The 14,461-nt window shown below is 38.0% G+C and overlaps 1 pseudogene; it reads left to right on the top strand.

The window, feature by feature from the left end:
- The first annotated feature begins 200 nt into the window (after window positions 1-200).
- On the top strand, window positions 201-1,829 carry LOC140512447 (diphosphoinositol polyphosphate phosphohydrolase 2 pseudogene; annotated as a pseudogene).
- The last annotated feature ends 12,632 nt before the right edge of the window (window positions 1,830-14,461 follow it).

Consider the following 14,461-nt stretch of genomic DNA (forward strand, 5'->3'; position numbering starts at 1 on the left):
TTCACATCTTTTGATAATTATTTCAAGAATTAATTTTCTTTCTAATCCTAACCCTATTTTATGATTTTAAAAACATGATTCTGAGAACGAACCTGTTGCATTCACCAGATGGCCAACAGGATCCATAACTCAAGAAAAATACTAAGAACCCCTGACTTAGGTGAACCCTAACTTCCTTCAAGACTCAGAAAGTTAGCAGAATGGGCAATGGAAAGTTAGATGGTATCCTGGACAGAGAAGTGGGCTTACAATCCAAGACCTGAATTCAAATCTTCCCTCAAATAATTACTTGTATTAGATGAGAAGCAAGTCACCTAACCTTTCTCCATTTATTTCCTCAACTGTAAAATGAGGAGGTCAATGAGACAGTTACTACAACTCTCAAAATAAACGGAAGCACACTAACACCAAAGGTGTCTGACACCCCCGAACCTGTGAGTGAGGAAGACCTGGATTCAGATTCTTCTTCTGACAATGTCACTGTTATTGTACATCTCTTGGTCCTGCTTACTTCACTGTGCACCAATCCATATAGATCTTCTCAAGTTTCTCTTTTTTTCCTGAAACCATCTTGCTCATCATTTCTTATAGCATAATAGTATTCCATCACAATCATATACTACAACTTTTTTTAGCCATTCCCTTCATTTATGGACATTCCCTTAATTTCCATTTTTTTGCCAACACACACACAAATATACATAACTGTTACTAGAAATACTTTTGTGCAAATGAGTCCTTTTCCTTCAATCTATTTGGGATACAGAGCTACTTGAGCAATTGTTGGATCAAAGAGTATGTACACTTTTATAGTCCTTTAATCATAGTTCCCAATTGTTCTCCAGAATGGTTGGACCAGTGCACAACTCCACCAACAGTGCTTTAGTGTTTGAATTTTTCTACAGCCCCTCCAGCATTTGTCATTTTTCTTTCCTATCATGTTAACCAATCTGATAGGTATGAGATAGTATCCCAAAGTTGTTTTAATTTGTATTTCGTCACAAATGGGTCTGGCTCCATGGCCAGGGAGGAGCCACAGCACAAGCTGCCAGCTGTGACTGAAGGGAGTGAATGGCTATGTGTCTTTTTTCCTTCCTTCCTTCCTTCCTTCCTTCCTTCCTTCCTTCCTTCCTTCCTTCCTTCCTTCCTTCCTTCCTTCCTTCCTTCCCTCCTTCCTTCCTTCCTTCCCTCCTTCCTTCCTTCCTTTTTTCCTTCCTAGGATCACTCAGTATCCAGATCAATGGATTGTTCCTGGTGGTAGGATAAAGTCTAAGGAAGAGCCAGGTAAAGCTGTGGTAAAAGAAGTGTATGAAGAGTCTGGTGGCAGAGGAAAGCTAGGCAAACTTCCGGGATATTGGAGAAACAAGACTGGAAGCATGGCACTTACTAGATTGGTAGGATTATTTTAACATAAGAGAATGGGTCAAAGCTGAAGATGCTATTAAATTTCTTCTGCACATGTTGAGTATTTGGGGGGATAAAGTTGGGTTGCTCCCCACTCAATGGAAATTCCCTGGTCCCCATCCTTCCAGACAACAATTCTTTGTCTGTAACTTCTGCTCAGACCTTGGGCTTGCCATTTTGTGTAAGATCAACGTCTGAAAGGTCATACACTATGTATTCAAGCAGTTTTCATATTTTTCAGATACTTTGAAATACTTCCCTTTTTTTAACAGTGTAAAAATATTTCAGTAAAGCAAAGCCACATGAATTTTTAAAGGTGCCTTCACCAGGTACCCACTCCCTTTCCCAAATACATTTTGATTTTTGCTTTTCAGATTGCTCTGCGCTATGGTTCTCACAACAACCTGCCCGGTGTGGCTGTTTGAAGGTTTTTCTTTGTTTGTTTGCTTGTTTTAAAGGATATCAAAGGGAGAGATGATTAGGTACTTTCCTAAAGTATTGACCCATGGAAAACAAGCCTTCTATAGTGGGTTTTAGGTTTTAGAGTTCATTTCAAAAGATTAAAATGTTTTTAGTGCCATTTTACATTTCAGATACATTATAGCCTTCACAGTTTCTTGGAATTTAGAGCCAATGGATGTGTATTAAACACCTTTTCTCTACTATTAGAGGGCATTGTTCTGTATACATGTGGTATCTTCTCCTGTCTTAAGATTTAAGCATAGGATTTTTTTTTCCAATGCAGAAAATGGACAACATTTCAACATGAGATGCTATGATCATAATACATACACCCTGGAAATATAAAAAATAGATCATGAAAAACAGGATTAAAATTGACCTTCAACTTCCTTTGATTTATTATCCTTTTGTGCAGAATGCCCTAGGAAAAGCATAAGCTATTGTTTTTAATGGGGGGTAAAAAAATAAAAAAAAAACTATTTCATACAATTAGATATTTTCTTCACCGAGTATCTTTTTAGTTGGTTGGTTCCATTCATCCATTGCTAGAAACAGTACACTAGCATCAAACTCAAATACTTTCTCCTACACTTTCTGACATTCCTTTTGGACCCTGGGAATCACTGGGTTATCTTTCAAACAACAACCAACAGAATTGAAGATATTCAGGTATATGATGGGGAGCTTACCTGATTTTAGTACCTTTTAAATGTTCTACAAACCCCTCAAATTTCACTCCCAATGAAAATTTAGGAGTGGAACGTTTTTGTATCTCTTCATTTGGAAAAAAAAAAGCTGATTCGAATTTTAAGTGCTTTTCACTCTTCAAACTTTTAAGCCAGCTAAAACCAAGAACCTCATCTAAAATGCAAATAATTCTTCCCTAATCAGGTCAGAACTAAGGTTGAAATATAAAAACCTTTAGCATTTGGAAAAGATGTGACTTTAAAAATCATTCTACAAACATCTGTATATATCCTAACTGGTAAATAGTGAGTGGAAGGTGGAAAGTACATGTAATATAAACACATTGTTATGCAGTACGCAGATTGTTAACCTACCTTTAAAGCATGATTGTGTAAAATTTGGCTATAAATTAAACAAGCCTTGTTACACTTTTAGAAATTCTTGGTGCTACAGTTTGAAGTGAGATCTTGTGCCATTCAAACACACCAGATTTTAATATGAAAATAAATTTTGAAAATGTATTAACGCTGCTAACCAAAAGAAATAAAGAAAGCAGAAATGAGCATTTGGAGAATTCTCTATACATATTGTGTAACTTGATTGAAATATGTTATTTTTCTTTGTACAGGAAGTTAAACATCTTTAGGAAAAAAAAACTTCTGGGTAAACCCTTTCAATCCCATAAATTGACTTAGAAAAATCTCATGGGCCAGATGTTTCTCAGAGTAACTTAGGCATTCGAGAAGTTTCTTTGAATTAAAAATAGTCAAAAGAAACTGGATTTTTGTTTTATGAACTCAATTTTTGTACATAAAACTACTTCCTGTACACATTCTAACACTGGAGATTTTTTTTAAAAGCTCATAATTCAAAGTAATAATGGATGATCTTATTTTGTAACTAAGTATTTGATAAAATGTAAACATGTGCATTATTGATTTTAACCAACTCCTAAGAGTTGTCAGCCTCTAAGTATTTTGTTGCATTGTTTTTGGTCAGAACATTTGGGCTTGGCAGTGCCATGTCAGGACTTTTTAATGCCACTCAGTGTGCAGATCTCTTTAGTCTCTATGCAAAATTCCCCTCATTTCCTTTGACTCCTAATGCTTCTCTTTTTATAACTTAACATAACATTTTACAATTCTCATATTTCAAGGTAAACAATAGAGTGCCACAGGGTTGACTCTTGTTAAATAGTTCAGAAGGGTCTGGCAGAATTACATTTTTAAAACCCTAAGGAGAGATAGCTTTCTCTCCGTAGTGAGGAAACTGAAGATGCCTTCAGCCAGAGATGAGCTCCAGTGAAGCGGCCAGGTGTTATCTCATCGCCATTCTCTGAACTAAATCTTGTTTTTTAAACATTGTCATCACATAGTAGACTGTCAGCTACTCATTGGCACATTAGTTGGGGTCCACTTGCTGAAAGGTTCACAAGTGACTGATTTCCTGACCCTACTTACGGTTAGAAAGAAAGTCAACTTATAGAGCAAGACTATTAATAATTGTGACTTTTTGACATTGAGAGAGCTATTTTCTGCCCCTTTTGCAAACCACAACTGAAGTTTCCCTGCTGGGTAAGTGCCCTACTTGTTAACACTGAAGAACTTGGAGTGCTGGAGAAAGGCAGTCATCTTGGGCCCATCTAGATGGACCAGGACCAGGGCTGGCCTAACAGTGTGGAATTTTTCAAGAAAAATCTGTTCTGTTGACAACAACCTAGTATAAAAAATCAAACTAAGGTAACAACAGGCTGCAAACATTTTTAATAGTTACTTTAATAGCGATATATGGTTTTCTTTTGAAGATTGGCACAAGAATTTTGACTAAGAAGCTTATTTGAGATGAAATGCCTAAGTAAAAATTGCATTTCTCTCCAATCAATAAAGAGTTTGAACTTTTTTTTGTATAAGTGTCAATAATTTTAATTTCTCCCTCTGAAAACTGCCTGTTCACATCTTTTGAACATTTATCAATTGGTGAATAGCTCTTATTTATTTTATAAATTTGAATCAATGCTTTATATAGATGAAAAATTAGTCCTTTCTCAGAGAAACTGGTTGTCAAACTATTTCCCATTTTCCTTCTAATTTTGATTGCATTGGTTTTCAAAAAAAAAAGTCATATTTTCAAAATTATCCATTAAACTTCTTATATTCCTATCTCTTCTTTGGTCATAAACTCTCCTTTACCCATAAAGGATATCCACGAATATCCATAAAATCTGACAGTTAAAATTTTCCATGCTCCCCTAATTTGCTTACGATATCACCTTTCACGTTTAAACCATGTACCCATTTTGACCTTATACAGTGTGAGATGGGCATCTGCCCGCTGTTACTGTTGTTCAGTCATTTTCCAGTCAAATATGACTCTCTGTGATGCCATTCAGGGTTTTCTTGGCAAAGATACTGGAGTGATTTGCCATTTCCTCCAGCTCATTTTACAGATTTGGAAACTGAGGCAAAAAACCTGAGACTTGCTTAGAGTCACACAGATACCATGCAGTTGAGGCCAGATTTGAATTTGGGAAGATGAGTCTTCCTGACTCCATGATCAGCACTCTATTCATTGTACCACATAGTTGCCCTGGTCTAACCCTAGTTTCTGCCAAACTGCCCTCCAATTTTCCCAGCAAATTTTGCCAAATCATAAGTTCTTGCCTTGAAAGCTTGGATTTTTTGGTTAACCAAACACTAGATTACTATAGTCACTAGCTACTGTGAATTGTGTAACTCACCTATTCCACTGAGCCACCAATCGGCCAGTACCAGATTGTTTTCATGATTTCTACTTTATAATAGAGTTTGAAATATGGTACCACCAGAAGTGGCATTTGACTTTTAAGTCCGGAACTCTTTCTATTATACCATGAGAACTAGGTGATATTGGAAGCTGTATTGTTTTGTTTTCCTTGTTGTAAAATCAAGTTAAAAAAAGTAAAACCTCCCAAGCGTTGTGCCATTAGAAGAGCAGATGATGAGAGACCTCACTGGATTGTCTGGAAAAAATATATATCTGGAGGTTGCCAAGGGTACTGGCTCATTAATTAGTTTGAATAGCTTCAATTTGCATCTAAACTCAGGCATGATATTCTTTCCTGAATCTAGTATAGTTATTCTCTCTCCCTTCTGTTTCAAAAAAGTGAAATGTTAGAGATATCTATATCTCACACAGATGGGAATCAACTAAAATGCTACCTTCTACTGGAAGTCTCTCCCAATCCCTTTTCAAGCTAAAGCCTTTAACCGGTCTCAGTTTGACTGATACAAAACCCATTCAAAATAATGACTGATAAGTCGTAATAAGAAATGAGGAAAAGAATGACCTCTTTAAAAAAATTGGGGTGGATCCAAGATGGAAGAGTAAGAATGGGGACGTTCCTGAGTTCTCTCCCAAAGCCCTCCAAATACCTGTAAAAATGACTCTAAACAAATTATAGAGCTACAGTACCCACAAAATGACAGAGAGAAATAAATTCCCAGCCCAAGATAACCTGGAAAGTTGACAGGAAGGATCTATTGCACTGGGCTGGGAGCAGAGTGCAGTCTGGCATGGGCCCCACTGGTACAGTTTGGCTGGAGCAGGCCTCAGGGGACTGCATCATTGTCAGCTGTAGCAGTTTCCAGACTTCTCAACACACAAACTCCAAAAAGGTCAGTGGGAAAGTTCTGTGGGACTTGGGCAAAAAAGAAATGTGGTCTGACCAGCCCCAGCCCCAGCCCCAAGGTTGTGGGGATGGTGGCAGTGACAGCTGGCAGCAGTGGTGGCAACAGCAGCAGCGGTGGAGGCAGTGGCAGTAGAGGTTGCTTCCAGAACAGTGGGGATCTAGTGGCTGATACAAAATCCCTGAAGCCTAGGACAGTATACCCACCCCTACCCCTCAATTCCACTGCAAGCAGAGTTCAACCTTGACAAAGAGTTAGAAAGTCAAGTATTTGGCTAGGAAGATGAGTAAACATCATAAAAGAACTCAGCCTATAGAATCTTACTTTGGTGACAAAGAAGATCAAAACGTACAACCAAAAGACAACAAAGTCAAACCTCCTACATCAAAAGCCTCCAAGGAAAATATGAATTTTCCTTGCAGAAACAAGGATTGCAGTCCATGGAAGAGAAAATCAAGTAAGAGAAGTAGAGGAAAAATTGGGAACAGAAATAAGAGTGATGCAAGAAAATCATGAAAATCAAGTCAACAGCTTGCTAAAGGAGAGCCAAAAAATACTGAAGAAAATAACACCTTAATAAATAGACTAACCCAAATGGCAAAGGAAGTCCAAAAAGGCAAGAGAAGAAGAATGCCTTAAAAAGCAGAATTAATCAAATGGAAAAGGACATCCAAAAGCTCACTGAAGAAAATGATTCCTTGAAACTTAGAATGGAGCAAATGGAAGCTGATGATTTTATGACAAATCAAGAAATTACAAAATAGAACCAAAATAATGAAAAAATAGAAGACAATATGAAATGTCTAACTGGAAAAACAACTGACCTGGAAAATAGATCCAAGAAAGACAATTTTAAAATTATTGGATTACCTGAAAGCCATGATCACAAAAGAGCCTAGACATCATCTTCCAAGAAATTATAAAGGAAAACTGCCCTGATATTCTAGAACCAGAGGGTAAAATACATATGTAAAGAATTAACTGATCACTACCTGAAAGAGATCCCAAAAGGAAAACTCCTAGGAATATTGTAACCAAATTCCAGAGTTCCCATGTCAAGGAGAAAATATTGCAAGCAGCCAGAAAGAAACAATTCAAGTGTTGTGCAAATCTAATTAGGATAACACAAGATCTAGCAGCTTCTACATTAAGTGATCAAAGGGATTGGAATATGATATCCCAAAAGTCAAAGGAGCTAGGATTAAAACCAAGAATTAACTACCCAGCAAAACCAAGTATAATCCTTCAGGGGAAAAAATGGACATTCAATGAAATAGAGGATTTTCAAGTATTCTTGATGAAAAGATCACAATTGAATAGACAATTTGGTTTTCAAATGCAAAAATCAAGAGAAGCATGAAAAGATAAACAGTAAACAGAAATCATAAGAGACCTATTAAAGTTGAACTGTTGACATTCTTACATGGAAAGATAATATTTGTAACTCATGAGTCCTTTCTTAGTATTAGGGTAGTTGGACAAAATAGATGGAGGGATAATAGACAGACAGACAGACAGACAGACAGACAGATAGATAGATAGATAGATAGATAGATAGATAGATAGATAGATAGATAGATGGCACAGGGTGAGCTGAATATGAAGGGATGCTATCTAAAAATAAAATTAAGGGGTGAGAGAAGAATATATTGGAAGGAGAAAGGGAGAGATAGAATGGAGTAAATTATCTCACATAAAAGAGGCAAGAAAAAAAGGTTTCACAATGGAGGGGAAGAGGGGGGAGGTGAGAAGGAATGAGCAAACTTTACTCTCATTGGATTTGGCTTAAGGAGACAATAACATGCAAACTCAATTGGGTGTCTTATCCTAAAGGAAAATAGGGGGGAAGGAATAAAGAAAATAAATGATAGAAGGGAGGACATATTGGGGGAGGGGGTAGTTAGAAACATTTTAGAACAGACATTTTAGAAAAGGGACAGGGTCAAAGAAGAAAACAGAATAATTGGGAGACAAGAGAGGATGGAGGAAAATAGTCATTCACAATATAGTTATTATGGAAGTGTTTTGCATAACTATACATGTATAGCCTATGTTGATTTGCTTGCCTTCTCAATGAGGGTGGGTGGGAAGGGAAGAAGGGAGAGAATTTGAAACTCAAAGTTTTAAAAAATAAATGTTAAAAATTGTTTTTACATGCAACTGGGAAATAAGATATACAGGCAATGGGGCATAGAAATCTATCTTGCCCTTCAAGAAAGTAAAGGGGAAGAGAATAAGAGGAGGAGATGATAAAAGTGGGGACAGACTGAGGAAAGGGGTAATAAGAATGCATGCTATCTCTGGGTTGGGGGAGGACAGAGATGGGGATAAAATTTGGAACTCAAAATCATATGGAAATGAATATTGAAAACTAAAAATAATTAATTTAAAAAAATAAAAAACCAATGTTTGAGAAAAAACATTTGGGTATTCTCCTATCCCACCATCCATCCATCCAGGCAGCCATCCAGCCATCTATCTACCGGTCTGTCTGTCTACCTGTTTACCCATTTATTTGTTTATTTACTAGATTGTTACCTGCCACTAAATTTGGGGATACACAGAAAGTTTTAAAGTCGGCTCAGAAGATTGATTTACTGTAAATAATCTCTTCACTCTTCAACTCATTAGTTTGTATTTCCCACTTGATGGACTTGTTTCCCACTAGGAGAAAGCAAGCTCCAGGAAGACAGGGTTGGTTTCCTTTCAGTCTTTCTGTCCCCTGTACTTAAAACAGTAGAAATTTAATAACTTCTTGTGTACTGACCCCAATATCTGGTGAGTTTTCATGTGGGCAAAGAGAATGCCAAACTGGCTTCATCTCTTCAAAAACTCCCACACACTGTCCCCTTGCTAAGACAGCCTCTCGGGAGAAAGCAAATGAACCATCAAGGAATTCTCAAAACCAGACTAAACAAACAAAAATTCCTAACTTGTTAGCTTGAATCCCAAAAGCAAAATAATGCCCCTTTTGCAGCCCACAGGCCCAGATCCCTCCAGGGTTTAGATGGAGGAGGTAGGGCTCTGCCAGGTTATAAGCTCCTGCCTCTGAAGGGTGGGGACTCTTCTTCTTTTGTCTTTTCTATGCTGACACTTGGCCATGTCTGGCATATGGTAGGTGCTTAATAAGTATTTCTGGGATGGATGGACAGAAGGATGAATAGATGGATAACAATATTTTTGAAACTAGAAATGGGAACTTTTGAAAGCCTCTGAATGGAAAATTGAAACATCATAACAATAAAAAAACAATTGATATAACGTTCTAAGTTTTAATTTTTAACTTTCGTAAAGTTCTTTGTAAATATTTCTTATTTTGCCCACAAAAGAGTCCCAGGAGGTAGATGGCACTATTATCCCCATTGTATACGTGAGGAAACTAAGACAAAGAGCAGTTGTGATGTGCCTAAGGCCACTCAACTATAAAGTGTTTGAGGCTAGGTGTGAGCTCAGATCATCCTAACTACCAAAAGGACTTCTTCCTCTTTCTGAACTAACCGTTGGGGCTTTCACAGAGCTGATACTAGCTGAAGCCCAGTTGGTAAAGAAAAAAAAGGTGTATGTGAAAATATGTACCTGATAATGTTTACTATAAAATTTTGGAATAATCTCTTTGTTCTTTCTGAAGTAAACTCAGAGAGTGCCTCTTCCTATGTCAGCAAAAGCCAGTCAAGGCCGACTCTACATTCCTTAAGGAGACCTTTAACCTAAGACACTATATCTTGAATAATGAGACTTTCCTTTGTATCTTATTATCTATAGACATATACTATGTTATGGCATATTAGTGGTAAAGAAAATATAGACATCTTGGGTCATAATTTCTATGTGAAACTTTGTCAAACTCTGTTATCTTGTTGTATTTACAACCTATGCAATTAGGAAATTCCTTTCTAATGGTCTAGTTAGTCACTTATGGAGATCATGAATCTGAAGGACACAGAACACTTCTTTGTCCTAAAACATATTTAAGGCTGCCCAATTCTTTGTATCGGTAGCCAGAACATTTCTGGCTCCATAATGCATTATGTTACCGTTGTCTTTAGTAGGGAATTGATCAATTAATTAATTAAATCATAAAATGTATGCATTTAGCCTGTTGCCTTTTCTTGGTAAGTTTTCAGGTCAACATACCTAAGCATGGCTCTAAAGATAGGAAAGCAACCTTTTGTGTTGGATTCAGGGAGATGATCTAGATAGGCGAGGAAGAACAATTCACAGATCACAGACTCAGAATTAGATGGTATCTTAAAGGTCAGCTGGTCCAAACCATATTTTACAGATGGGGAAATTGAGGTCCAGAGATGGGAACTGCCCTGTCCGTGGTCACCAGTAATATGTGTTCATTGCTGTTATTGCAGAATCATTTCTGTTGTGTTCATTCTTTGTAACCCCATTTGGGGTTTTCTTGAAGTGGTGTGCCATTTCCTTCTCCAGTTCATCTTATAGATGAGGAAACTGAGGCAAACAGGATTAAGTGACTTGCCCAGGGTGTCTGAGTGGGTGTCTGAGTGAGTGTCTAAGACCAGATTTGAACTCAGGAAGATGAGTCTTCCTGACTCCAGGCCTGCTGCTCTCTCTGCTGCACGACCTAGCTGCCAGAACTGGATTTAAGATGCTTCTTAGCAAAGCTATAAATCCAAGGAATTTTTTTTTCTAGTCTTACTGTCCTATAACCTCAAAGGTTATAGGACAGGTAGTGGAGGAGAAAGAGGTAGAGGCTGTGAGGGCAGAGTCCAGCCCTAATTTAAGGAAAATAATTTATCAATTAAAGCTATAACCATGTGGAATGTGGGGGGGGGGGGAGGCAGGGGAGAGGTAAGATGGGTTATACACTTCACTTGAAATATTTAAATGAGAAGTGGATGACCCTTGTCAGAGGTAGGTGTGTGTGTGTGTGTGTGTGTGTGTGTGTGTGTGTGTGTGTGTGTGTGTGTGTGTGTGTGTGTAGGCTTGAAGAAATGGATTTCTATTTAGATACAAGATGCCTCTAAGGCCTTTCCAACTCCAAGACTCTCAGGTTGCCTCTTTAAATCACCTTGGACAGCACCACTGGAGATACTTGATTTTTCTGAAAGCTATCTGCTAACCCACCATCCTCAACAAAACATTTTTGGCATGTGACAATTAGGTGGATTTACCTGAGGATGAAAATAGATTTCGCTTGTGTTGTTAAGCAAAATCAAAGCAATACAATCAATGACTCAACCTTTCAAACCATGTATGATTTTTTTCTTCCTTTTTGATTAAGGAAGTAGCCATTTGAAATGTTTTTTAAACAACTCTGTCATGTATCTTGCAAGAAATGTCAGTTCGACATGCAGAATCACGTGATTGGTGTCTGATCCTCTGTCTAGGCTAGCTTTAAGGAGGTGCTTTTATCTATCACCGAAAGGCAATACTGTAGAATCTGGAAAATGTGTGTCTCCAAGGGAAAATGTTTATTCCAATGAATGTTGCCCCTTTTCAAGGTCCGTTTACTCCCCAAGGGAACTCCAAGGCATCCAAGTGGTCTCTGAACCACAGCAGGTGTTTTCCTCGGGATGTACTGGCCATCACTCCTCCAAGAATTATATATTCAAACACTCTTGGTATTTCTCTGGCAGACTCGACTTCGATGTTGAGATTGTCCACAGAGGCAGGAGAACTGAAGGGGAGCATGTTCCATGGGCACTGCTCATTTGACAACACAGATGTCTCCTTGATGCATTACACAGCCAAACCTAATGATGAAATATTTTCTTGTGTCTTAACCCTAAAGAATCTCCAGACAGTGGAAGATGGAGAAAAATATTTCCCAAAGGAATTTTTATCCTCCTTTATTGCTTTCTGTCTCCACCCCTTCTTTGGATTTCTTTTTACACAATGTAAGGCCAAGGTCTCCCACTGCATCAGCGGCCATGTCCCACCTTTCATCCCGATCTATATTTCATGCCACTGGATCCAGATGGATCTGGAGGAGAAAGTGAGGCTGGTGACTTTGCTCTGCCTGCCTTCACTTAAAGATAATTCCCTTGCAAGTCATGTCATCACCTTCCTGATGTCATGGTCCTCTTCAAGAACGAAGGGCAAACAACATCCTTCATCTGTGCTTCTTTCTAGATGGAAGATACTTTTGTCCTGTTGGTCTCCTCGCAATTGGTCAGTTCCTCCCTGAACCTTCCTGGGAAGTTCCCAGGCCAGCCAAGTCCATGCCATTCTTCTCCAGGATTAGCTCCCCACTCTCTAGCCTTCTTTATCCTCTGTTCCCCTGAACTTGTCCCTTTTTCCACCTCCTGTTTACCACCCCCTTCAGCTTCCTTTTCTTTTTATTGTCTTTCCTCTTCAGAATGAAAGCTTCCATGGCGGGGTCTATCTTTTTTGTTTCTCTTTGTATTCCTATCACTTAACACAGTGAATGGCATATAGTAGTACTTAATAAATGTTGGGTGATTTGTTGACGATTCCATTTGGCTGCTCCAACCAGATGTCTCCATGACATATTTTTTCTCCCCTCCACTGCAAATGAAAACTGCTTCTAGGATTAAGATGCCGAGAAGCGAAGGTTTGGCAAGAAGGTTCTCATCTGCCCTTCCCCACCTCTGCCAAATGCTCAGTAAGCACAGATCCATCTTTAGGTCTGTTATTGTGAAATGACCAAGTCGATACTGTAAAACAAGAATGTCATGCAGTGAAAAGGGATCTTCGTATCAAATGGATGTATTGTGCATCAGTTTGGGCATCTAATTACTTTTATTTTTCAAGTGAAAGCTGTTGTAATAACCCCCTTCTGCCACTGCTAATGCCTTCTCTTGAAGACTACCCTCAGATTCAGCTGTATTTGTATGTACTTATTTGTGTATTGTCTCCTGCATTAGAAAGCAAATTCCTGACTCACAGTAAACAGCTAATAAATGCTTGCTGCCCTCCATCCTCAACCTAACCTATTGCATTTGCAGTTTTCTTGGGGAAATGAACAGATCCAATCTATTGAAATAAAATTAAGATCTTGGCTACATGAAAACTTTCCTGTTCTACATCATCTGAATAATGTTGCCTCTTGAGTTTTAAGAGTTAGCCACATTGAAATTACTTTAAAATGAATCTTAAAACTTCTCTGAATGATTTATGAAAGTGGAACTGTACTTTAGAAACTTAGTGATTATCCAAAAGGAAAGAGCATATGTCACTTTACAAAACCACCTCCAAAGCTTAAGTGAAAGGAGATACCAGAAGATCAAAGGACTGCACTATACTAAAGCACTTTTATGGGTCTAGAGTTTGATATTTTGCTATAGTTATATGCATTTTTCCATTGTCTATTCTCTAAAGACAAACTTAAGTGTTTGTAAATTATTCTAACTGCGCCTTTCTCCTAAAAACAAAACAAAAATACAACCCTTCCCTCCAGAATAAAAAGCAAACAAGGCTGTCATATTTCCATTATCCCCAGGTACGTAAAAAAACAGAAATAACCCTTTATGTTTTTAAACAAGTCATAATAGCTAGCACTTCTATAGTGCTTTGATGTTTGAAAAATGTTATATATATAAAATGTCATTTGATAAAATCCAGCTCCCACATAATAGAGATCCCTTAGGGTTTTCTGATGCTTTCTGAGGAGACTCAGCAGCCAGGATGGACGTGAGCTGCTTGACCTCACCAGGTATAGGATCAGTAAAGGTAAGGGAGGGATTTGGAACCTATGGTGACATAGATAATGAGTTGTTGGGTTTTTTTTAATTTCATGTGGAATGTCTGCCCTGCTCAGCTCCACCCGGTAGAGTTTCTGGCTCCCTTCAAGGCTCAGTTCAAAGTCTATCTTTTATAGGAAACATTTCCTGATGCCCTCAGCTGTTTGCATCCTCCTCCCCAAAATCACTCTGGATGTACCAGGTCTATAATTTTCATTGACTTATATGAGTGGACATTGTTCCTTCATTCCCCTGGGATATCTTTGGAAACTGGAATTCTTTCATTTTTGTCTTGGTCTCTCTTTCACCTTCCTAGAACAGTACCTAATACTAAAAAATGAATTTGAAAAAATAAATTTGATTTATTCATTAATTGAAAGTGATCTTGAGTAACAGCACACAGTTGTATGGTTTCCAATCCACAGGAGTCCTAAGATGAGAGTCACATGGAGGAAGGAAGATGTAGATGGCTTAGGGTTTGCATTGTGGAAACAATGAGATCATAGACCCACTAGAAGGAGTATTGCAGTCAATGATTTAACTTCACAGATAACAGACAATACAAATTCA

This window comes from Notamacropus eugenii, chromosome 6, assembly GCF_028372415.1.
Source record: "Notamacropus eugenii isolate mMacEug1 chromosome 6, mMacEug1.pri_v2, whole genome shotgun sequence".
NCBI classification, from domain to species: Eukaryota; Metazoa; Chordata; class Mammalia; order Diprotodontia; family Macropodidae; genus Notamacropus; species Notamacropus eugenii.